The following is a 27165-nucleotide window of genomic DNA, read 5'->3' on the forward strand; positions in this document are numbered from 1 at the left end:
AGGGGTGCCGTGTAGACTGCCTGCAATTAAAAATAGGTAAAGTACCTTTCAAGGCGTGCAGGTGCCGGTCAAAGACTCGTCGGTCTGGTAGCTCAGGAGAGCCGTAATGAATTGGGTATAAATGGCCGCACACTGCTCGTCATACCAGCAAGTTGCCCCATGGAACTGTGGGCGATGTAGTAGCGACGGCGAGTACGCCTATGCTACGAAGTGTAAGAATAAGTATGTGTCGCATTAGCCATCCCTGGACACGTGTTTCGAGGTAGTTGCCTCTCGTCAGCAGGGAGTAGGTAAGTGTAGAGGGGTGCCGTGTAGACTGCCTGCAATTAAAAATAGGTAAAGTACCTTTCAAGGCGTGCAGGTGCCGGTCAAAGACTCGTCAGTCCGGTAGCTCAGGAGAGCCGTAATGAATTGGGTATAAATGGCCGCACACTGCTCGTCATACCAGCAAGTTGCCCCATGGAACTGTGGGCGATGTAGTAGCGACGGCGAGTATGCCTATGCTACGAAGTGTAAGAATAAGTATGTGTCGCATTAGCCATCCCTGGACACGTGTTTCGAGGTAGTTGCCTCTCGTCAGCAGGGAGTAGGTAAGTGTAGAGGGGGGCCGTGTAGACTGCCTGCAATTAAAAATAGGTAAAGTACCTTTCAAGGCGTGCAGGTGCCGGTCAAAGACTCGTCAGTCCGGTAGCTCAGGAGAGCCGTAATGAATTGGGTATAAATGGCCGCACACTGCTCGTCATACCAGCAAGTTGCCCCATGGAACTGTGGGCGATGTAGTAGCAACGGCGAGTACGCCTATGCTATGAAGTGTAAGAATAAGTATGTGTCGCATTAGCCATCCCTGGACACGTGTTTCGAGGTAGTTGCCTCTCGTCAGCAGGGAGTAGGTAAGTGTAGAGGGGTGCCGTGTAGACTGCCTGCAATTAAAAATAGGTAAAGTACCTTTCAAGGCGTGCAGGTGCCGGTCAAAGACTCGTCAGTCCGGTAGCTCAGGAGAGCCGTAATGAATTGGGTATAAATGGCCGCACACTGCTCGTCATACCAGCAAGTTGCCCCATGGAACTGTGGGCGATGTAGTAGCGACGGCGAGTACGCCTATGCTACGAAGTGTAAGAATAAGTATGTGTCGCATTAGCCATCCCTGGACACGTGTTTCGAGGTAGTTGCCTCTCGTCAGCAGGGAGTAGGTAAGTGTAGAGGGGTGCCGTGTAGACTGCCTGCAATTAAAAATAGGTAAAGTACCTTTCAAGGCGTGCAGGTGCCGGTCAAAGACTCGTCAGTCCGGTAGCTCAGGAGAGCCGTAATGAATTGGGTATAAATGGCCGCACACTGCTCGTCATACCAGCAAGTTGCCCCATGGAACTGTGGGCGATGTAGTAGCGACGGCGAGTACGCCTATGCTACGAAGTGTAAGAATAAGTATGTGTCGCATTAGCCATCCCTGGACACGTGTTTCGAGGTAGTTGCCTCTCGTCAGCAGGGAGTAGGTAAGTGTAGAGGGGTGCCGTGTAGACTGCCTGCAATTAAAAATAGGTAGAGTACCTTTCAAGGCGTGCAGGTGCCGGTCAAAGACTCGTCAGTCTGGTAGCTCAGGAGAGCCGTAATGAATTGGGTATAAATGGCCGCACACTGCTCGTCATACCAGCAAGTTGCCCCATGGAACTGTGGGCGATGTAGTAGCGACGGCGAGTACGCCTATGCTACGAAGTGTAAGAATAAGTATGTGTCGCATTAGCCATCCCTGGACACGTGTTTCGAGGTAGTTGCCTCTCGTCAGCAGGGAGTAGGTAAGTGTAGAGGGGTGCCGTGTAGACTGCCTGCAATTAAAAATAGGTAAAGTACCTTTCAAGGCGTGCAGGTGCCGGTCAAAGACTCGTCAGTCCGGTAGCTCAGGAGAGCCGTAATGAATTGGGTATAAATGGCCGCACACTGCTCGTCATACCAGCAAGTTGCCCCATGGAACTGTGGATGATGTAGTAGCGACGGCGAGTACGCCTATGCTACGAAGTGTAAGAATAAGTATGTGTCGCATTAGCCATCCCTGGACACGTGTTTCGAGGTAGTTGCCTCTCGTCAGCAGGGAGTAGGTAAGTGTAGAGGGGTGCCGTGTAGACTGCCTGCAATTAAAAATAGGTAAAGTACCTTTCAAGGCGTGCAGGTGCCGGTCAAAGACTCGTCAGTCCGGTAGCTCAGGAGAGCCGTAATGAATTGGGTATAAATGGCCGCACACTGCTCGTCATACCAGCAAGTTGCCCCATGGAACTGTGGGCGATGTAGTAGCGACGGCGAGTACGCCTATGCTACGAAGTGTAAGAATAAGTATGTGTCGCATTAGCAATCCCTGGACACGTGTTTCGAGGTAGTTGCCTCTCGTCAGCAGGGAGTAGGTAAGTGTAGAGGGGTGCCGTGTAGACTGCCTGCAATTAAAAATAGGTAAAGTACCTTTCAAGGCGTGCAGGTGCCGGTCAAAGACTCGTCAGTCCGGTAGCTCAGGAGAGCCGTAATGAATTGGGTATAAATGGCCGCACACTGCTCGTCATACCAGCAAGTTGCCCCATGGAACTGTGGGCGATGTAGTAGCGACGGCGAGTAGGCCTATGCTACGAAGTGTAAGAATAAGTATGTGTCGCATTAGCCATCCCTGGACACGTGTTTCGAGGTAGTTGCCTCTCGTCAGCAGGGAGTAGGTAAGTGTAGAGGGGTGCCGTGTAGACTGCCTGCAATTAAAAATAGGTAAAGTACCTTTCAAGGCGTGCAGGTGCCGGTCAAAGACTCGTCAGTCCGGTAGCTCAGGAGAGCCATAATGAATTCGGTATAAATGGCCGCACACTGCTCGTCATACCAGCAAGTTGCCCCATGGAACTGTGGGCGATGTAGTAGCGACGGCGAGTAGGCCTGTGCTACGAAGTGTTAGAATAAGTATGTGTCGCATTAGCCATCCCTGGACACGTGTTTCGAGGTAGTTGCCTCTCGTCAGCAGGGAGTAGGTAAGTGTAGAGGGGTGCCGTGTAGACTGCCTGCAATTAAAAATAGGTAAAGTACCATTCAAGGCGTGCAGGTGCCGGTCAAAGACTCGTCAGTCCGGTAGCTCAGGAGAGCCGTAATGAATTGGGTATAAATGGCCGCACACTGCTTGTCATACCAGCAAGTTTCCCCATGGAACTGTGGGCGATGTAGTAGCGACGGCGAGTACGCCTATGCTACGAAGTGTAAGAATAAGTATGTGTCGCATTAGCTATCCCTGGACACGTGTTTCGAGGTAGTTGCTTCTCGTCAGCAGGGAGTAGGTAAGTGTAGAGGGGTGCCGTGTAGACTGCCTGCAATTAAAAATAGGTAAAGTACCTTTCAAGGCGTGCAGGTGCCGGTCAAAGACTCGTCAGTCCGGTAGCTCAGGAGAGCCGTAATGAATTGGGTATAAATGGCCGCACACTGCTCGTCATACCAGCAAGTTGCCCCATGGAACTGTGGGCGATGTAGTAGCGACGGCGAGTACGCCTATGCTACGAAGTGTAAGAATAAGTATGTGTCGCATTAGCCATCCCTGGACACGTGTTTCGAGGTAGTTGCCTCTCGTCAGCAGGGAGTAGGTAAGTGTAGAGGGGTGCCGTGTAGACTGCCTGCAATTAAAAATAGGTAAAGTACCTTTCAAGGCGTGCAGGTGCCGGTCAAAGACTCGTCAGTCCGGTAGCTCAGGAGAGCCGTAATGAATTGGGTATAAATGGCCGCACACTGCTCGTCATACCAGCAAGTTGCCCCATGGAACTGTGGGCGATGTAGTAGCGACGGCGAGTACGCCTATGCTACGAAGTGTAAGAATAAGTATGTGTCGCATTAGCCATCCCTGGACACGTGTTTCGAGGTAGTTGCCTCTCGTCAGCAGGGAGTAGGTAAGTGTAGAGGGGTGCCGTGTAGACTGCCTGCAATTAAAAATAGGTAAAGTACCTTTCAAGGCGTGCAGGTGCCGGTCAAAGACTCGTCAGTCCGGTAGCTCAGGAGAGCCGTAATGAATTGGGTATAAATGGCCGCACACTGCTCGTCATACCAGCAAGTTGCCCCATGGAACTGTGGGCGATGTAGTAGCGACGGCGAGTACGCCTATGCTACGAAGTGTAAGAATAAGTATGTGTCGCATTAGCCATCCCTGGACACGTGTTTCGAGGTAGTTGCCTCTCGTCAGCAGGGAGTAGGTAAGTGTAGAGGGGTGCCGTGTAGACTGCCTGCAATTAAAAATAGGTAAAGTACCTTTCAAGGAGTGCAGGTGCCGGTCAAAGACTCGTCAGTCCGGTAGCTTAGGAGAGCTGTAAGGAATTGGGTATAAATGGCCGCACACTGCTCGTCATACCAGCAAGTTGCCCCATGGAACTGTGGGCGATGTAGTAGCGACGGCGAGTACGCCTATGCTACGAAGTACTACGTACTCGCCGTCGCTACTACATCGCCCACAGTTCCATGGGGCAACTTGCTGGTGTGACGAGCAGTGTGCGGCCATTTATACCTAATACATTACGGCTCTCCTGAGCTAGCGGACTGACGAGTCTTTGACCAGCACCTGCGCGCCTTGAAAGGTACTTTACCTGTTTTTAATTTCTGGCAGTCCACGCGGCACCCCTCTACACTTACCTACTCCCTGCTGACGAGAGGCAACTACCTCGAAACACGTGTCCAGGGATGGCTAATGCAACACATACTTATTCATACACTTCGTAGCATAGGCGTACTCGCCGTCGCTACTACATCGCCCACAGTTCCATGGGGCAACTTGCTGGTGTGACGAGCAGTGTGCGGCCATTTATTCCTAATACATTACGGCTCTCCTGAGCTAGCGGACTGACGAGTCTTTGACCAGCACCTGCACGCCTTGAAAGGTACTTTACCTGTTTTTAATTGCTGGCAGTCCACGCGGCACCCCTCTACACTTACCTACTCCCTGCTGACGAGAGGCAACTACCTCGAAACACGTGTCCAGGGATGGCTAATGCAATACATACTTATTCATACACTTCGTAGCATAGGCGTACTCGCTGTCGCTACTACATCGCCCACAGTTCCATGGGGCAACTTGCTGGTGTGACGAGCAGTGTGCGGCCATTTATACCTAATACATTACGGCTCTCCTGAGCTAGCGGACTGACGAGTCTTTGACCAGCACCTGCGCGCCTTGAAAGGTACTTTACCTGTTTTTAATTGCTGGCAGTCCACGCGGCACCCCTCTACACTTACCTACTCCCTGCTGACGAGAGGCAACTACCTCGAAACACGTGTCCAGGGATGGCTAATGCAACACATACTTATTCATACACTTCGTAGCATAGGCGTACTCGCCGTCGCTACTACATCGCCCACAGTTCCATGGGGCTACTTGCTGGTGTGACGAGCAGTGTGCGGCCATTTATACCTAATACATTACGGCTCTCCTGAGCTAGCGGACTGACGAGTCTTTGACCAGCACCTGCGCGCCTTGAAAGGTACTTTACCTGTTTTTAATTGCTGGCAGTCCACGCGGCACCCCTCTACACTTACCTACTCCCTGCTGACGAGAGGCAACTACCTCGAAACACGTGTCCAGGGATGGCTAATGCAACACATACTTATTCATACACTTCGTAGCATAGGCGTACTCGCCGTCGCTACTACATCGCCCACAGTTCCATGGGGCAACTTGCTGGTGTGACGAGCAGTGTGCGGCCATTTATACCTAATACATTACGGCTCTTCTGAGCTAGCGGACTGACGAGTCTTTGACCAGCACCTGCGCGCCTTGAAAGGTACTTTACCTGTTTTTAATTGCTGGCAGTCCACGCGGCACCCCTCTACACTTACCTACTCCCTGCTGACGAGAGGCAACTACCTCGAAACACGTGTCCAGGGATGGCTAATGCAACACATACTTATTCATACACTTCGTAGCATAGGCGTACTCGCCCTCGCTACTACATCGCCCACAGTTCCATGGGGCAACTTGCTGGTGTGACGAGCAGTGTGCGGCCATTTATACCTTATACATTACGGCTCTCCTGAGCTAGCGGACTGACGAGTCTTTGACCAGCACCTGCGCGCCTTGAAAGGTACTTTACCTGTTTTTAATTGCTGGCAGTCCACGCGGCACCCCTCTACACTTACCTACTCCCTGCTGACGAGAGGCAACTACCTCGAAACACGTGTCCAGGGATGGCTAATGCAACACATACTTATTCATACACTTCGTAGCATAGGCGTACTCGCCGTCGCTACTACATCGCCCACAGTTCCATGGGGCAACTTGCTGGTGTGACGAGCAGTGTGCGGACATTTATACCTAATACATTACGGCTCTCCTGAGCTAGCGGACTGACGAGTCTTTGACCAGCACCTGCGCGCCTTGAAAGGTACTTTACCTGTTTTTAATTGCTGGCAGTCCACGCGGCACCCCTCTACACTTACCTACTCCCTGCTGACGAGAGGCAACTACCTCGAAACACGTGTCCAGGGATGGCTAATGCAACACATACTTATTCATACACTTCGTAGCATAGGAGTACTCGCCGTCGCTACTACAACGCCCACAGTTCCATGGGGCAACTTGCTGGTGTGACGAGCAGTGTGCGGCCATTTATACCTAATACATTACGGCTCTCCTGAGCTAGCGGACTGACGAGTCTTTGACCAGCACCTGCACGCCTTGAAAGGTACTTTACCTGTTTTTAATTGCTGGCAGTCCACGCGGCACCCCTCTACACTTACCTACTCCCTGCTGACGAGAGGCAACTACCTCGAAACACGTGTCCAGGGATGGCTAATGCAACACATACTTATTCATACACTTCGTAGCATAGGCGTACTCGCCGTCGCTACTACATTGCCCACAGTTTCATGGGGCAACTTGCTGGTGTGACAAGCAGTGTGCGGCCATTCATACCTAATACATTACGGCTCTCCTGAGCTAGCGGACTGACGAGTCTTTGACCAGCACCTGCGCGCCTTGAAAGGTACTTTACCTGTTTTTAATTGCTGGCAGTCCACGCGACACCCCTCTACACTTACCTACTCCCTGCTGACGAGAGGCAACTACCTCGAAACACGTGTCCAGGGATGGCTAATGCAACACATACTTATTCATACACTTCGTAGCATAGGCGTACTCGCCGTCGCTACTACATCGCCCACAGTTCTATGGGGCAACTTGCTGGTGTGACGAGCAGTGTTTGGCCATTTATACCTAATACATTACGGCTCTCCTGAGCTAGCGGATTGACGAGTCTTTGACCAGCACCTGCGCGCCTTGAAAGGTACTTTACCTGTTTTTAATTGCTAGCAGTCCACGCGGCACCCCTCTACACTTACCTACTCCCTGCTGACGAGAGGCAACTACCTCGAAACACGTGTCCAGGGATGGCTAATGCAACACATACTTATTCATACACTTCGTAGCATAGGCGTACTCGCCGTCGCTACTACATCGCCCACAGTTCCATGGGGCAACTTGCTGGTGTGACGAGCAGTGTGCGGCCATTTATACCTAATACAGAACATAGGTAGTGTTCAGAGTTCTTCCCTCAAGGTGTGGATAATGGGCCACGTCTGTCCAAGATCTGAAAGTGAATGGCCAAAACCTGGCCCAGGGTGATTTCCGGTATTTGTATTTCTTCTTGGAACACTTTAGAAAAGATTGGTTCTGACATACTGACAAATTCAGTAGCAGTTTTAGAACAAGCATTTGCAATGCAATAGGTCTCGCAATACTGAATGTTTGAGCTATTGGTGTTGCATTATTATTAGCAATGCTAATAGCTCAAACTTTAATAATGCGAGACCTATTGCATTGCAAATGCTTTTTTATATAATGGGAACACAATACTTCCCTTCCAGGATGACCGACTAGTCCCATGTATTTAAGAGTAAGAAAATACTGGACAAAGCAATTGTGCCCATTCTGAGCTATCTTGTTTGACTACAGCTATTGGTAAGTCATCTGGACCCATCGCGCCTGAGTACCTTGCCCCTACAATATAGCACTCTATTTCCTTGCACGAGTGGGGGGGGGGGGGCTATAGTCGCTCCCCTCGGGGAAATCAAGGGCTAAATCACGGAATTCCACATAAAATGGTGTTGCAATACCAAAAGAATTTAGATCGAAACCCCCAAAAATAGCTTTCTCAGTGCCTTTTCAATCTTTCTTTTGGAGTTACTGTGCTAGTGGACAGTGGCAGCCTGTGCTTTGGGTTGTTTTTAAGTGCTGTAATCATGAAAAAGTTTAACATTAGCGGAATGTGTAAATAACTTTAAACCTCAATCATATTCAAGATGGCGCCCATCTTTTCCACTCATAGAAGAACTCGTACCAGTCAGGTACTATTTCTAACGAGTAATTATAATAATAATTACTTTGCAATGTGCTCTGTGATCCTTTTTTTTTTTTTTTTTTTTTTTAGCAAGGACACGAGGGCACGACCCCCAGGGTCACCGGATGTGCTCATAACTGGGCCTCGGAATGAACCATGTCCACCTCTTTCACAATAGTATTTTAGGTGCTAGTAAATCTCTTTAGCATTGTACAAGAGCCAGCAGTGAGTGAGCTTTGGCCCTGTCCGGGCAATACAATAAACTATTTTTGTGTTTATACTTTATGGCCTTCGAGGCCCCAACTTCGGCAGAGATGTACCGCCAGGGACATCTTAAGGATTTTGGGGGCCCTGGGCCAAACATACTTTGGGGGCCCCTGTTCAGAACAGCTTAGAATTTATGATCCAATTTGAGCCCCTGTTTCCCACACAGTTTCCGCTTCCTCAGCGGCGTTAGCGATCCTGTTTGCATCATAGGCATTAGCCTATATATTCCCGATCTAAATGGACGCGTGCAGCTGACAGCGGTAGGAATTAGTGTTTCATGCCCTGCTCGTAGTTTTTTTAATACTTTTTAAAATGTTTATGTGTGGCTGAATTACTCTGTGCTTTTTAACAATTTCTCCTACCTGCGAGAACTTGCACTTTACTTGATTCTGCTTGCCTACACCTCCTCAGCTACTACGATTTGCATCTAGTTTTTCCTCCAGTCCTGGTCCGCCACGGCTGATTCGCCGATTGTGCGGAGGGCTGGGGCTACTATCTGGCTCCTCACTTCCGCCCATGCAGTTTCCGCTTCCTCAGCTCCGTTAGCGATACAGTTTACATCATAGGCATTAGCCTATATATTCCTGATGCAAACGGATGCACGCAGCTGACAGCGGTAGGCTTTAGTGTTTTCTGCCCTGCTACTAGGTTTTTAATACTTTTTAAATTGTATATGTGTGGCTGAATTACTCTGTGCTTTTTAACAATTTCTCCTACCTATGCGCACTTGCACTTTACTTGATTCTACTTGCCTACACCTCCTCAGCTGCTTCTATTCACATCTCGCTTTTTCTCCAGTCCTGGTCCGCCGCGGCTGATACGCCGATTGTGCGGAGGGCTGTGGCTACTATAAGGCTCCTCACTTCCACACACGAAGTTTCCACTTCCTCAGCTGCGTTAGCGATCCAGTTTGCATCATAGGCATTAGTCTATATATTCCTGGTGCAAAAGGATGCTCGCAGTGGGCGCGCCGCAGGCATGTTGAAGGCGCACCAAAGGCAAGCCCGTCTGCGCCCGGAGGCGTCTGGCGCCGGCCATGCTGCCCAGTTCCCCTCCGGTGAGTTTCTTCCACTATATTAAAATAGGGAAGCACTGCTTAGCCTTAGGCGGCAACCATATGTCAGTGTACAGCGGCTGATCCGAGCTTGGAGGTAGACTTTCGATGCAATAAGTGCAACTGGTCTCTCCTCCATCCCAGGAAACCCACACCCAAGATCCTCCCATGCAACAATAAGTGTAAAAACAATAAGAAAACAAAGGACTTAAAGGCCACCCTTTTAAATTGTCGCTCTATGCAAAAGCATGAACCACACATTTATGGTCTACTTTTAGACGAACAGCCTGATCTTTTATTTCTCACTGAGATCTGGCTGTCTGAAGCCTCCAACCCTACTATCACCTCGGCCATCCCTACGGGTTATAAAATCATTAGGAGGGACCGACCGAGTGGGAAGAGGGTGGTGTCGCCATAATTTTAATCAATTACTAGACTGCTCTCCCATCCCAATGGAAAACATTGAGGGCGCAGAGTCCTTAGACTTCGACTGTACCTTCTTCACCCATCATAGCATAGCTGGTTTTCTAATTTACAGACCACCCAGTGCAATTGGAAATGTTATTACTACGCTTAATACAGCCACCACCTCCCTGGCCTTAAAATACAACAACTGCCTTATTCTGGGAGATTTCAATATACATATGGACAATGGAAAAGACCCTCAACCAATTTCCTTGTTGGAGACGCTGTAGGCCTGCAACACGTTTCCATCTATTTCTTCAGCCACCCATGAGAAGGGCCATACCCTAGCCAAATCTTTCACAACTTTGACATATCAGTAAACCTACCTCTTCCCATTATCTGGTCTGACCACCTCCTATTAAAATTCGTCATTCCCAACTCTGCCACAGCCCCTCAGGCTAACGCAGGTAAGAGGGTCCCTAATTACAGGACGTTCCATAAAATATCCATCCCGATGTTAGCAGACGCCCTCGGTCGTTCCTCACTGGAGCTGTCTGGCTGCCCAGACTCGGACGCCCTCTCAATAGATTCATGGCTCCGAACTAACATTGATGCACCTGTACCAGTTGTTTCCTGCTCCTTAAGGAGTTCGCCCCCACCAGCTCCATGGTTTAACGATTCCCTCAGATCTAGCAAAAGAAATTGTAGAAAAATGGAACGTAAATGGTGTAAATCCTATCTACCTGTGGACAGGAAGGTGTATAAAGACAACTTAAAAGCTCATTAGATTCTCGTGAAGGCAGCCAAGAAAAACTTCTTTCAAACCAAGATAGAAAATGCCCAAAATAAGAGTAAGGTAATCTTTAGCATAGTTAAATCCTTTAACGCCCCGAAAGCTGGCACAAAGGAAGGGCCATGCACGCAAAAATGGTCTAAGCAAATAGCTCAATTCTTCCACAAAAAGATCCCGGTGATCGATCAAGCCTTCACTGACATCTCAGAGGAAGAACTGACATTCTACCTTAGTTCTAATAGCAAATTTCAACTCTTGGATCCTCCATCTTTACTAGCTTTCCCTGAGTTTCAGCATGAAGAGTCACTGACCCTTCTCCAAAGCATTAAGTCTGGCTCTCCTATCGACCCATGTCCAGCGAATATCCTGAACCTATTAGCTTCCACCATAAACCCCACTGTAAACCAGCTCTTTAATGCTACCCTCTCCTCAGGCAACATGCCAAAATTATGGAAGAATGCTAAGATTCTTCCACTGATAAAAAAGGCTAACGCCAAACCGACGGACCCTGCCAACTACAGGCCAATCTCCCTTCTTCTGGCCCTCTCCAAAGTATTAGAGAAGCATGTAAACAAGGCCCTCCAAAAACACACTGAAGATGGAAAGCTCCTTCATGTGTCCCATTCCGGTTTTAGGGCTAACTACAGTACGGAGTCCGCTCTGCTGGAATTGACTCAATATCTCAAGGGTAAGCTGGACCAGGGAGACAAGGCTGTTCAGATACTGTTCGATCTGTCGGCGGCCTTCAATACGGTCCCAATTGAGAGGCTCCTGGAGAGACTTGCTAACATCCAGGAGCCTTAACATGGATGTCATCCTTCTTGGCAAATGGATCTCAGGACATCTGGCTCCCCCTTTCTCATACCCGGTTCCAGCCATGAATGTAGGTGTCCCTCAGGGCTCCATTCTTAGTCCTACCCTTTTTAATCTATATCTATCCCCCCTTGCATGTCTAGTAGAGGAAGAGGGTGCCAAAATTGTTTCCTATGCTGATGACACTCAGCTGATTTTTACGTGTGAAAAAGGAACCAACTTTGACGGGGCAATGATTAGGTCTTGCCTCACAAAGGTTTTTAACTGGCTTAAGATCAATCAGCTGAAGTGCAATCCTGACAAAAGTGAAGTTGTTTTCTTTGGTAATCCAGAAACTTCTGACTGAAGCTCTTGGTGGCCAAAAGATCTGCCATCCCCACCCGCGGAAACGGAGAAAGTAAAAAACTTAGGAATTGTCATAGAAAAGACAATCTCCATGCGCTTTCAAATCCAAAATTTAACTGGTGCTTGCTTTGGCATACTCCGGATGCTAAAAATATTCCTGCCACTGTTGCTGCTTGAGAGCAGAAAGATTGTGATGCAGGCTCTGGTGACATCAAAGCTTGACTATGTCAACAGCTTGTACCTTGGTCTTCCCAAATCCCTTATTCAGCGCCTACAAGTGGTACAAAGCACGGTGGCCAGCCATCCTGAGACCTAAACCCAGATCTAGTATGACCCCTATTCTCAAGTCTCTACACTGGCTCCCCATAAAAGAACGGATCGACTTCAAAGCGAGGACCATTTTCTTTAAAGCTTTCCACGGCTTAGGAGCCGTCTACCTAAATAGGCGCGTTAATCGCTATACAACAGCTAGACCCCTAAGATCTTCCAATGCCAACCTAGCCCTCGTGCCTAAAAATGCTGTGCCCGCACTGGAGGCAGATCCCTCTGCTTTCTAGGCGCAAAATTGTGGAATATAGCCTCCCTGAGTCTCTGAGACTAACCACAGACCTACTCTCTTTCAGGAAGAACTTAAAAACCTGGATTTTACTAACTGATGGGTCTTTTACGCATGGTTTCCTCCCGCTGTCACGCGCCAGGACACTCTAGTCTGAGTAGTTGCGCACTTTATTAAATACACTATTTCATTTCATTAGGTCCCTGACAGTGCAAAGGAACACTCGTTCAAATTCTAAGGGCCTTATTTATGAGGCCTTGCTTCACTTTTATGCCGCAAGTGCGTCACTTTTTGTGACGCACCGGCAGCGTAAAAAATGTGCCATGTTGCTCCATATTTGCAAAGTGACGCATCTAGGCTGATGCATCACTTTGAAACTCCTGCACCACATTATACCTGCGCCAGGTATAATGTATGCAGGGTGGGTGTTGCCCCGCAAAAAGCCTTGTAGAAGTGGCGCATTGAAATCTATGAGAACTCAGTGCGCCACTTCTAGGACGCCATTGCCTCAATATCTTACACCTGCCTCACAGCAGGCGTAAGACTGACGCAGGCAAGCCCCATGTGAAAGGACACATTGCTGGAGTTGCGTCTATTTTCAGACACACCCCAGCAATGCATCACTTTTGCGCCCACAGATCCGTCAGAAATACTGACATATCTGTAACATGATGCGACATGATGCGTCATACAGTAAATATGACGCATCCATCATGTAGCAAGGAGGGTGCACTAAGAAGTGACGCATCCCTGTTTTAACACAGCCATGCATCACTTCTCATAAATAAGGCCCTAAATGTGGTTACATCCAATATTCAGGGATAGTTATGTGTGTTTTCAATATTGTAACACAGCAGCAGCTCAGCAATATTACTGCAAATAATCTTTGTAACGCCCTCCCATTTTTTATATGTAAGGCCTTGTTTTGATCTAAAAGAAACTTTTTTATGTATATTGCATGAAACATAAACACAACATTTCTCTGCAAAATGGCTATACTAGACTCACAAATAAGGTACATAAAAAATATATATTAAAGGAAAACAGTATTTAAAACAATCTGTTTAAGAAATAGTCAAGGTCATTAGGGCAAAACTCTGGAGAATGCAGCTGACTCTGTCAGGGGGCCCCCTGAAAGGCTGGGGCCCTGGGCCAGAGCCCACTTTGCCCATGCATTAAAACGTCTCTGTGTACCGCTCCAAACCCTGGGCGCCTCTCTGGGCAGTGACATAAATATGACCGCACCCTGCCGCAGCTCGCGCACCCATCATAGCGCCACGACTTCCCAAGGATAGCACTGTTTGCACCAGCGTGGTTATAAGTGCAGCAGATCGCCAGCAGGCAGAACAAGCGCCATTTCCTGCTCTTCCGCCCTGTGCTGCTAAATCGATTAGAATCGCCGCCCCCACCCTTGTAAAGTTATCGTCAGTAGGTTCTTCGTCTGCCCCCAGAAAAGAGAAGCGCACACGGTGCCTTGATCTCACGGAGGGCCTGCTGCTTTTCATATTTCCTGCCCTGGATGGAGTCCAGGGATATATTTAAATATGTATTTACCTCTGCTTAGTGGTGCTTTTGGGGGAGGTGGCTGCAGCAAAGGAAGCTGTGAGGAAGGCTTCATTTGGAAGGGAGGGAGCGGGTTATGTGGACACTGGGGGCTATTCGCGGCGAGCTTCGAAATCCTGTTTTTGTTAGAAAAGATGATTTGTTTGACTTTAATGGCATGCCTATATGCGGTGTGCGCGCACACAAGACCTTCGGAAACTACTGCCTGCGCGCCTTGAAGCCATTTGTATCGATTAATGCCATGTTTGACACATTAGTCCAGCCACCGTGTATTGGCGCGCTAGATACATGAGTAATCTATTAGTAACAGCTATTTCCAAGGAAAAGAGGAAATTTACTAACACTTTGTGCCCGGTTTACTTCACATACGTGGTGCACACCTGACGCAAAGTGTTATATTCGGTCTGACTTTTTGTGTTGGAAATTAGCCCTAAAGTAACTTAAAGTTGTGTTATGTGCTACTTTGCTTCAAGTGGGCATTCCATAGGTGGGGGATGGGTGTTCCCAGGCACAGAGACGTTTTAATGCATGGGCAAAGTGGGCTCTGGCCCAGGGCCCCAGCCTTTCAGGGGGCCCCCTGACAGAGTCAGCTGCATTCTCCAGAGTTTTGCCCTAATGACCTTGACTATTTCTTAAACAGATTGTTTTAAATACTGTTTTCCTTTAATATATATTTTTTATGTACCTTATTTGTGAGTCTAGTATAGCCATTTTGCAGAGAAATGTTGTGTTTATGTTTCATGCAATATACATAAAAAAGTTTCTTTTAGATCAAAACAAGGCCTTACATATAAAAAATGGGAGGGCGTTACAAAGATTATTTGCAGTAATATTGCTGAGCTGCTGCTGTGTTACAATATTGAAAACACACATAACTATCCCTGAATATTGGATGTAACCACATTTAGGGCCTTATTTATGAGAAGTGATGCATGGCTGTGTTAAAACAGGGATGCGTCACTTCTTAGTGCACCCTCCTTGCTACATGATGGATGCGTCATATTTACTGTATGACGCATCATGTCGCATCATGTTACAGATATGTCAGTATTTCTGACGGATCTGTGGGCGCAAAAGTGATGCATTGCTGGGGTGTGTCTGAAAATAGACGCAACTCCAGCAATGTGTCCTTTCACATGGGGCTTGCCTGCGTCAGTCTTACGCCTGCTGTGAGGCAGGTGTAAGATATTGAGGCAATGGCGTCCTAGAAGTGGCGCACTGAGTTCTCATAGATTTCAATGCGCCACTTCTACAAGGCTTTTTGCGGGGCAACACCCACCCTGCATACATTATACCTGGCGCAGGTATAATGTGGTGCAGGAGTTTCAAAGTGATGCATCAGCCTAGATGCGTCACTTTGCAAATATGGAGCAACATGGCACATTTTTTACGCTGCCGGTGCGTCACAAAAAGTGACGCACTTGCGGCATAAAAGTGAAGCAAGGCCTCATAAATAAGGCCCTTAGAATTTGAACGAGTGTTCCTTTGCACTGTCAGGGACCTAATGAAATGAAATAGTGTATTTAATAAAGTGCGCAACTACTCAGACTAGAGTGTCCTGGCGCGTGACAGCGGGAGGAAACCATGCGTAAAAGACCCATCAGTTAGTAAAATCCAGGTTTTTAAGTTCTTCCTGAAAGAGAGTAGGTCTGTGGTTAGTCTCAGAGACTCAGGGAGGCTATATTCCACAATTTTGCGCCTAGAAAGCAGAGGGATCTGCCTCCAGTGCGGGCACAGCATTTTTAGGCACGAGGGCTAGGTTGGCATTGGAAGATCTTAGGGGTCTAGCTGTTGTATAGCGATTAACGCGCCTATTTAGGTAGACGGCTCCTAAGCCGTGGAAAGCTTTAAAGAAAATGGTCCTCGCTTTGAAGTCGATCCGTTCTTTTATGGGGAGCCAGTGTAGAGACTTGAGAATAGGGGTCATACTAGATCTGGGTTTAGGTCTCAGGATGGCTGGCCACCGTGCTTTGTACCACTTGTAGGCGCTGAATAAGGGATTTGGGAAGACCAAGGTACAAGCTGTTGACATAGTCAAGCTTTGATGTCACCAGAGCCTGCATCACAATCTTTCTGCTCTCAAGCAGCAACAGTGGCAGGAATATTTTTAGCATCCGGAGTATGCCAAAGCAAGCACCAGTTAAATTTTGGATTTGAAAGCGCATGGAGATTGTCTTTTCTATGACAATTCCTACGTTTTTTACTTTCTCCGTTTCCGCGGGTGGGGATGGCAGATCTTTTGGCCACCAAGAGCTTCAGTCAGAAGTTTCTGGATTACCAAAGAAAACAACTTCACTTTTGTCAGGATTGCACTTCAGCTGATTGATCTTAAGCCAGTTAAAAACCTTTGTGAGGCAAGACCTAATCATTGCCCCGTCAAAGTTGGTTCCTTTTTCACACGTAAAAATCAGCTGAGTGTCATCAGCATAGGAAACAATTTTGGCACCCTCTTCCTCTACTAGACATGCAAGGGGGGATAGATATAGATTAAAAAGGGTAGGACTAAGAATGGAGCCCTGAGGGACACCTACATTCATGGCTGGAACCGGGTATGAGAAAGGGGGAGCCAGATGTCCTGAGATCCATTTGCCAAGAAGGATGACATCCATGTTAAGGCTCCTGGATGTTAGCAAGTCTCTCCAGGAGCCTCTCAATTGGGACCGTATTGAAGGCCGCCGACAGATCGAACAGTATCTGAACAGCCTTGTCTCCCTGGTCCAGCTTACCCTTGAGATATTGAGTCAATTCCAGCAGAGCGGACTCCGTACTGTAGTTAGCCCTAAAACCGGAATGGGACACATGAAGGAGCTTTCCATCTTCAGTGTGTTTTTGGAGGGCCTTGTTTACATGCTTCTCTAATACTTTGGAGAGGGCCAGAAGAAGGGAGATTGGCCTGTAGTTGGCAGGGTCCGTCGGTTTGGCGTTAGCCTTTTTTATCAGTGGAAGAATCTTAGCATTCTTCCATAATTTTGGCATGTTGCCTGAGGAGAGGGTAGCATTAAAGAGCTGGTTTACAGTGGGGTTTATGGTGGAAGCTAATAGGTTCAGGATATTCGCTGGACATGGGTCGGTAGGAGAGCCAGACTTAATGCTTTGGAGAAGGGTCAGTGACTCTTCATGCTGAAACTCAGGGAAAGCTAGTAAAGATGGAGGATCCAAGAGTTGAAATTTGCTATTAGAACTAAGGTAGAATGTCAGTTCTTCCTCTGAGATGTCAGTGAAGGCTTGATCGATCACCGGGATCTTTTTGTGGAAGAATTGAGCTATTTGCTTAGACCATTTTTGCGTGCATGGCCCTTCCTTTGTGCCAGCTTTCGGGGCGTTAAAGGATTTAACTATGCTAAAGATTACCTTACTCTTATTTTGGGCATTTTCTATCTTGGTTTGAAAGAAGTTTTTCTTGGCTGCCTTCACGAGAATCTAATGAGCTTTTAAGTTGTCTTTATACACCTTCCTGTCCACAGGTAGATAGGATTTACACCATTTACGTTCCATTTTTCTACAATTTCTTTTGCTAGATCTGAGGGAATCGTTAAACCATGGAGCTGGTGGGGGCGAACTCCTTAAGGAGCAGGAAACAACTGGTACAGGTGCATCAATGTTAGTTCGGAGCCATGAATCTATTGAGAGGGCGTCCGAGTCTGGGCAGCCAGACAGCTCCAGTGAGGAACGACCGAGGGCGTCTGCTAACATCGGGATGGATATTTTATGGAACGTCCTGTAATTAGGGACCCTCTTACCTGCGTTAGCCTGAGGGGCTGTGGCAGAGTTGGGAATGACGAATTTTAATAGGAGGTGGTCAGACCAGATAATGGGAAGAGGTAGGTTTACTGATATGTCAAAGTTGTGAAAGATTTGGCTAGGGTATGGCCCTTCTCATGGGTGGCTGAAGAAATAGATGGAAACGTGTTGCAGGCCTACAGCGTCTCCAACAAGGAAATTGGTTGAGGGTCTTTTCCATTGTCCATATGTATATTGAAATCTCCCAGAATAAGGCAGTTGTTGTATTTTAAGGCCAGGGAGGTGGTGGCTGTATTAAGCGTAGTAATAACATTTCCAATTGCACTGGGTGGTCTGTAAATTAGAAAACCAGCTATGCTATGATGGGTGAAGAAGGTACAGTCGAAGTCTAAGGACTCTGCGCCCTCAATGTTTTCCATTGGGATGGGAGAGCAGTCTAGTAATTGATTAAAATTATGGCGACACCACCCTCTTCCCACTCGGTCGGTCCCTCCTAATGATTTTATAACCCGTAGGGATGGCCGAGGTGATAGTAGGGTTGGAGGCTTCAGACAGCCAGATCTCAGTGAGAAATAAAAGATCAGGCTGTTCGTCTAAAAGTAGACCATAAATGTGTGGTTCATGCTTTTGCATAGAGCGACAATTTAAAAGGGTGGCCTTTAAGTCCTTTGTTTTCTTATTGTTTTTACACTTATTGTTGCATGGGAGGATCTTGGGTGTGGGTTTCCTGGGATGGAGGAGAGACCAGTTGCACTTATTGCATCGAAAGTCTACCTCCAAGCTCGGATCAGCCGCTGTACACTGACATATGGTTGCCGCCTAAGGCTAAGCAGTGCTTCCCTATTTTAATATAGTGGAAGAAACTCACCGGAGGGGAACTGGGCAGCATGGCCGGCGCCAGACGCCTCCGGGCGCAGACGGGCTTGCCTTTGGTGCGCCTTCAACATGCCTGCGGCGCGCCCACTGCGAGCATCCTTTTGCACCAGGAATATATAGACTAATGCCTATGATGCAAACTGGATCGCTAACGCAGCTGAGGAAGTGGAAACTTCGTGTGTGGAAGTGAGGAGCCTTATAGTAGCCACAGCCCTCCGCACAATCGGCGTATCAGCCGCGGCGGACCAGGACTGGAGAAAAAGCGAGATGTGAATAGAAGCAGCTGAGGAGGTGTAGGCAAGTAGAATCAAGTAAAGTGCAAGTGCGCATAGGTAGGAGAAATTGTTAAAAAGCACAGAGTAATTCAGCCACACATATACAATTTAAAAAGTATTAAAAACCTAGTAGCAGGGCAGAAAACACTAAAGCCTACCGCTGTCAGCTGCGTGCATCCGTTTGCATCAGGAATATATAGGCTAATGCCTATGATGTAAACTGTATCGCTAACGGAGCTGAGGAAGCGGAAACTGCATGGGCGGAAGTGAGGAGCCAGATAGTAGCCCCAGCCCTCCGCACAATCGGCGAATCAGCCGTGGCGGACCAGGACTGGAGGAAAAACTAGATGCAAATCGTAGTAGCTGAGGAGGTGTAGGCAAGCAGAATCAAGTAAAGTGCAAGTTCTCGCAGGTAGGAGAAATTGTTAAAAAGCACAGAGTAATTCAGCCACACATAAACATTTTAAAAAGTATTAAAAAAACTACGAGCAGGGCATGAAACACTAATTCCTACCGCTGTCAGCTGCACGCGTCCATTTAGATCGGGAATATATAGGCTAATGCCTATGATGCAAACAGGATCGCTAACGCCGCTGAGGAAGCGGAAACTGTGTGGGAAACAGGGGCTCAAATTGGATCATAAATTCTAAGCTGTTCTGAACAGGGGCCCCCAAAGTATGTTTGGCCCAGGGCCCCCAAAATCCTTAAGATGTCCCTGCCCAGGCAGCCTCTCACTCATCTTGACGCAAAGCTGTGTCTGTGTACTTAGAAAGGCAGACAGGAATTTTTGCCAAAAAAAGACGCCTCTTTGAGGCAGGTGTAACGTGCTAGAAACCTTTTAAATGTCTAATATAGCATTGTGTACCCTTCCAGTGTACAGTGGCGCGAGGCAGCCTGAAGTGCAACAGCGCAGCGATGGTTAGATACAGCACCATGTCTTAGTAGATATGGGAGTACAAAAGGGGGTGGTGATGGACGGAGCATCAGAACCAATCAAACACTCACACCCAGTCAACAGATCTGGGTTTGATCCATCACCGTTCTTTAGCCCACTCTGCCACCCCAGTTCAGACATGGCCATATGCAAATCAGTCTGACCCTGTGCCTCATGGGAACAGTCCAGCCCGAACTGCCAAGCCATGCCTTCCCTGGACCGGAAACAAGCTTCCTAGGACCGGTTTCTGGCATTTCAGCCGTCTTCAGCCAGGCTTGCTTGAATCCAGTGACAAAGTGAGCAAGGGACTCACGTCTGAGCATACCCTGCCAACTTATGGCGAACAAAGCAGTACAAAAGGGGGTGGTGATGGACGGAGCATCAGAACCAATCAAACACTCACACCCAGTCAACAGATCTGGGCTTGATCCATCACCGTTCTTTAGCCCACTCTGCCACCCCAGTTCAGACATGGCCATATGCAAATCAGTCTGACCCTGTGCCTTTGGTTTTTAGTAGATATGGGGGCATCTTTCTAATGGCATTGCGCCACAAAAAGTCACTTTTTGCGACGCTCCGGGGGAGCTGTGCTCTGTACTTAGAAAATGACGCAGCTCAGCACCGGAAAATGGCTTGTGGCACCGCCCTGCACCTTTATTGTAAAAATGCCTTCTGGTACGGTTATGCCATCTTGTTTTCACGCAATGTACCTCAGCAACTCAGATTGCTGCATTGCGTACAACTTTGTAAAATTGGCCCAGCGTATTTGGAACAGTCATGCAGACAGGCATGGATGTGATGCACTGAGGGTAAAAAAACGTTTCTGCGATTAACGTCACCAAGGTGGTCTGAATTTTTGCAGATAAGATACGTAATGAACAGGGAGGTAAATTGACTTACCCAGGATCACACAACGGGACAAAGCTGGAATTTGAAAATGGGGCCATGGGCCACAACTTCTGCCGGTGTATCTGCTAAATCAGTAATTTACAAGCACCAGCACGCCCTACAGTCCGTTGTGAGTGTAGTGGGATCTTGTTACTTACAGATCCTCTGCAGCGTATACTTTAGTTCAGTTAATTAACTGCATCATGAATCCGGTTTAGGGCGTGCGTTGATACTCACAGTTACGTGCCCTATTTTTGGGGCACGCACCTATGGTCCTGACAAAAGCCTTTTGAACATTTTTTGAAGGCTGAAACTAGTAGACCTACACCCCCATTTTTAACAATTAAGATATAACGGTTCAAACTAAAAACCTTCAATATATCTTGCAAATATTTTTAACTCTTGTCCTAGGACCATTTTAATAAAACTTTCACAAGGGAATTTCCTAGAGACATTTTTAGCATATAATTTCACTGCACATAGCACTGTACACTTCACACAAGAAAAAACCTGCTCCGCTGTAGTTCAGGCGTAGAAGCACAGCTGGATTACACTCGGTAATCCAGCTGGACCCCGATGATGAGGCATGCCACCTACTAGGTAGGTGGGTGAGGGGTTTCTTAAAACAAAAAACAGTTGTTTTCGCTCCTTCTGCGTAGGTACAGGTCACGAACCATGACCTTTATACCTACCAAGGACTTGTCCAATTTGTTTATTTGATGGAAAAGTGTGACCATCACAGTACCCTCCGGGGGGTATACATTTTTAGGGCCCATATATCATGAATTACTGGTCACTGTCAAAGTTTCCAGATAGTGGAGCTCTCACTGTGCCTCTGGCACCCACTGGAGCCACCAGTTCCCAAAAGCAACTGAGGGACCGGGATTTAGGATCATGTTCCAGTGAACTAAGATATCTCTGGAGCTGTAAGGCCTTGAAAGATGGTTCAAATTGAGTATGCAATCGACTGAAGCCAGCACACACCATCATGAGAACTAGGGTGGAAGGGGAAACCTATGTGCCTCTCCCAGGATGAGACATCTTGGAAACCACCCTTTAAGATATAGAAATCCATTAGATTTAGTGCCGTAATCATTCCCCTTTTTTTATGTGCGTCAGATATCTATTGAATTTAGGATGCTGACATTCTATCATACACATCACAATAAGAATTAGAGTATGAAGTATGATTGGATGAATAATCATAGTTAGAATGTATTACAGCCTATGTTCTGTGATTTATATGTTTTAAAAAATGCCTATATAAAAAAAACATACATTGTAATAAATAATTTGGTATTTTTCTATCCCTAGTGTCACTACTTTTATTATTATTATATATTTGTTCAGATTTCGTATGAAGTAGCCTTAGGAACTTCACAGCATCTCTCCCAGGATGCCAAAGGATTTATTGGGCACCCACAAAGTCTGTGAATTGAATGAGGTTGACAGAGTGATGCAGTTTCACCGCCCTCACGTTCCTGTATTGTCTCCTATCGGTTCCTAACTCTGTTGCGGAGCAGATGCTTCACTTTGGATCTGGCAAGCTGGGCTGAAAGGTCCTACTGGCTCCTGGGTAGCTCACCGTCTCAAGATGACCACCAAACAGGCGTCAGCCATTTGGACTCCAGTCTTGTTCTCATACTTAGTGTCAATTTTTCTTCATGGATAAGACAATCCAACTTCCTATTTCCGTGTTGCTGTGCTTTTACAGACAAGCTCGGAGGGGTGGGGAGCAACACAACTTGTGGGGCATTTGAGGGGGGAAGCTGCACACCAGGGAGCAAGCTAGAGAACATATCCCCTCCCATGAAGTGCTGAATAGAAAAAATGTAGTTCCTTGGATGTGAGCAGTGGAAGGATACGTCAGCCAGTCAAAAGGATCGCAGAAATACCATGCTCGAGAGGAGGAAGAAACACTAGGGAGCCTAGTTATGAGCTGGTTTGCGTTGCTCTTACACCATGGAACGTGGTGCAATAGGGCGCAAACCTTAAGTCAGATTTATGAAGCCACACAAGGCCACTTTACGTGGTCCTGGATGGCTCCATAAATCTGGAGTAAGGCAATGCAGCGTAAACCACTGCATTGCTTTACTCTGCCCTGAGAAGGCGTTTTATGGGTGTTCCCAAGCAACTCCCATGGTTGTTGATGCGCGCTCGCGCTGTCTGGGCTGTCTGATAGGTGAGACGTAAAAAGAGTGCAGTGCCCCGTTAATTTATATATATATATATATTCACTGAAAAAACCATAGGTTTCACACACGTTATAGTTAGGAATTAGCATTTAAAAAACTTTGCAAATTCAATGAAAAAACCATAGGTTTCACACATGTTATAGTTAGCTGGACATTTTACTGATAAAAAAACAATGAAATTCCCCCGTTATAGTTAGTGCAGGCAACTATAACTCACGTGACCGCAATCCTCTGCTGATGCTACTACTGTATTTAGACACTTATTTGCCCATGTCTTCTTCCATTAAATTTTAGCTATACATATATTACAAATATTTTTTTTTCATAAAGACACATATGTCATCAGCAGAGGATTGCGGTCACGTGAGTTATAGTTGCCTGCACTAACTATAACGGGGGAATTTCATTGGCTAACTATAACATGTGTGAAACCTATGGTTTTTTCATTGAATTTGCAAAGTTTTTTAAATGCTAATTCCTAACTATAACGTGTGTGAAACCTATGGTTTTTTCAGTGAATTTGTACGGTTTTTTAAATGCTAAGTTACTTTACGCCATTCGTGGCGTGCGCACCCACTTAACGCAGTTCGTTCCGTGCGCGCATGGTGCGCTTCGCGCACCGTGCGTGCACAGTGAGCACGCGGTGCGCTTCGCGCACCGCGCGCCCACTTTACGCAGTTAGTGCCGTGGATGGGCCATGTACGCACGATGCGCTTCGCGCACCGTGCGCACATGGAGGACATATTATGCGCTTCGCTGTGAAAGGTAAGCTTTTACATTTTCTACAACAATGATATGCAAAGCACAAATGGTGCCCTTCGGGCACCATTTGCACACGGGGTGGCGACCACTTAACGCAGTTCGTTCCGTGAGCGCACGGTGCGCTTCGCGCACCGTGCGCGCACAGTGAGCACGAGGTGCGCTTCGCGCACCGCGCGCCCACTTTACGCAGTTAGTGCCGTGGATGGGCCATGTACGCACGATGCGCTTCGCGCACCGTGCGCACATGCAGGACATATTATGCGCTTCGCTGTGAAATGTAAGCTTTTAAATTTTCCAAATATGTTATATGCCATGCACAAATGGAGCACTGCGGGCACCATTTGCACACGGGGTGGGGAGAGTGTGGATAATTTTTTTTTTTTTTTTACCGTACGCGTACGGAAAACGGAATCGGCGATTTTTCGTAAAAATAAAAAATGAAATTTTTGACCTTGGGGGAACTGTGGGGACCCATTAATCAAGGCTAGGTGGTAAGGAGCTGTCTAAACAGTCCCTTTACATGTTTTTTGCCTTTGTTTTTCCTCTCCGCTTAAGAGTGCGAGAGAGAAAATAGCGGCCGCCGCTTCCTGGTTTCGACCGATTCGAATGTTTACTAAGATCTAACAGCCAATCAGAATCGCGCTCGCGCATGTCACCGTACGCGTACGGTAAGCGCACCGTAAGCGCACCGTAAGCTGGCTCAGATATATATATTGATTTAAAGGCTATTTTCTCAGAATCTACTGAACAGATTTACACCAAACCTACAAAAGGCACTTCCTTGACCTGTAGACTACCTCTACAAATTTCAAGGAACTCTGTTCAGCCGTTCGGGCTGTAGCTGTGTCTAAAGGTCCTATGGAAAAATGCATGGGAAAAATGCGTTTTGGGACCCCCCTTTTTTCTCAGCCCCCACTTGACGAATCCCCCCGAGACTTTCAGGGAAGGAGCGGAGCGGAGCGCTCCACCTATTTTGAAAATTTTGCGAGGATTCGTCGACCGGCGCAAAAGTTATTCCAAATAGAATGTTGCGGATTTCCTATGGAAACGTGGTCCTAACTATAACTACCTACTGGCGACTGCCAGTAGGTAATATATAGATAGATAGATAGATAGATAGATAGATAGATAGATAGATAGATAGATAGATAGATAGATAGATAGATAGATAGATAGATAGATTCTTCCTTCATAGACCTGCTGATAGCAGACACTCCAGGCAGGAGGGATTACTGTCCGGTGGGCAAGGCAGTGGGGCGCTTTTGTTAACTTCCAGCCAGCAGCAGCCCGGTGCCTTACTAGTGACCTCCAGCGTTGGTGGTCACAGGAATGTTCAGGGAAGAGGTGAAAACAATGGTAAGTGGGACCGTTGCTCTTTTTCTTTTCCAAACACAGTAATGTAATTATATAACGTTATAGGGCAATGCGTCCGCTCGTTTATACTTGACCAGGGCGGGAGTGTTCAGGTGAAGCCTGGCTGCGAAAATCCAAGAAGTACGCGCTGAGCAAACTGTGACCAAAATAAATCACCATGCACAATACGTAGTAAATGCTACTGACCCGTGATAAAATTCATGAGTTGGCAAGACCGCAGGCCCGCATTCCTTCAAGACGACTGTGATTGGTCCAGCCGTGGTGGACCCGGTCACGAGAATGTGCAATGTTTACTGGAACAATATGTGATCTCCTGGAGTCGCGGTAAACCGAACATATAATGTGGAAGACAGAAGATAGATGTACGTAGGTTAAACGCAGAACCAGTGCTCGAAATCAGCGCTTCAAACTGGGACCACAGACGGGTACCTGATATTAAAGATGGGGTATTCAACTCTATACACCCGAAACTCTGGCAGTAGGCGGGGTGACATGCCACTGCACTGGCATTGTTAATCATTAATCGTTCGTAAAATGCCCTATCGCTGCCCTGCTGCTGTCACACACCCATGTGTCAGCCATACACACCCTGTGCAAACAGATAACGCAAAGGTGTAGGCCTCAAATACACACGGAACGCTGGGCTTGGGAAGTCTGGGATTCCTGAGGTCACTTCCGGCAGCTCCCACTCCCACTGCCTCAAGATATTCTCTCTCGGAGTCAAGGTGTATCTCTCTGACTCCTGTCATGCTTCTGACTTCGAGGCTTTAGGCAGGAATCAGAGTCCCCGTTCAAATCCATTTCTGTGAGCTCCCCGAGTGTTCTTTCTGCATTCCTCGTGGTGAGCTCAGTCTCTCTAAGCAAGGGGGTAGCCAGAACAATAAAATAACCCCCACTTGGAGCTACATGAATGAAATATCCTAGTAAAGTGAGCGAACCCGACCCTTTCTATTAAAGAGCCAGTGGGCATTGTTCCCCAGAGGAAAAAGCTTCAGTATGATGCATTTTACAGCACGATTTGCAAAGCATGCACATGTACTAGCATTTAATTCTTTCTTTGATTTATTCTTTTCATTTTTCTTTCCCATATTCTCTTTCTTTCGTCCCTTGTCATTGTCCTCTCATTCCATTCTTCTACAAGCCTGAACTGCGCTTGTTAGGCTGGCCACAGCAAAAACCCCGGCCAATCGGACATGCGCAGTTCAGTTAGAACTGCCTCAGCTGCTGCTGGTCCTCACTATGATGCGATGCAGGAGAGAGACCACTGTAGCCCCTCCCCTAATGGAGGGAAAACGAATAGCAGTAGAGGAAGTATTAAGGGGAAAATAATGAGCTCATTTCAGGTCTGAGAGCTCACAGCACCCCATGCCTCTATGAAGAAACCGCCTCTGTCCTATTCTCACACTCTTGTTCCTTCCTTTCTTCTTATCATCCTCCTGTCCTTGCTTTCCCCCTTCCCTTATCCCTTTCTCTTCTTGAATTCCTTCCATTTGCTAATTCTTCATTTTCTTTCCTTCCACCACCCTGCCACCCGTCTCTCATTTCCTCTTTGCATTATTTAATTCTCTTTTCTGCTGTCCTTTCTTTCTCTCCTATTTTTATTTCAGTTTTTCCCTTTTTTCTTTTTGCTACCCCTTTTTCCAAGTTTCATTCTTTTCTTCTGCCTCCCATTTTTTCCCTTTCAGTCCTTCTCTCCTTCTTCCCATTATTCTTTTGTGCCTACAATCCATACTACTTCCTTTTAACTTTCCTTCTTTCTTTTCTTATTTGCATTCTTCTTTCCTTCCTTCAAGCTATTTCATTCTATTTGCCTCAAACTTATTTTTAATTTTATATTCAAAACATTTCTCTTCTATTCCGTCCCCATTTTAAGCTTTTTTTTTTAACTCCACCACTTTTCCATCCCCCAGTGCTTCTTTATTCTTCCAGAATTTATCGATCTTTTCTTCTGCCTTGCAATGATCTGCCAGCTAGAGATACCGTTAGGAAGGGCCCTAAATCAA

This window comes from Triturus cristatus, chromosome 3_2 (genome assembly GCF_964204655.1).
Source record: "Triturus cristatus chromosome 3_2, aTriCri1.1, whole genome shotgun sequence".
Classification (NCBI taxonomy): domain Eukaryota; kingdom Metazoa; phylum Chordata; class Amphibia; order Caudata; family Salamandridae; genus Triturus; species Triturus cristatus.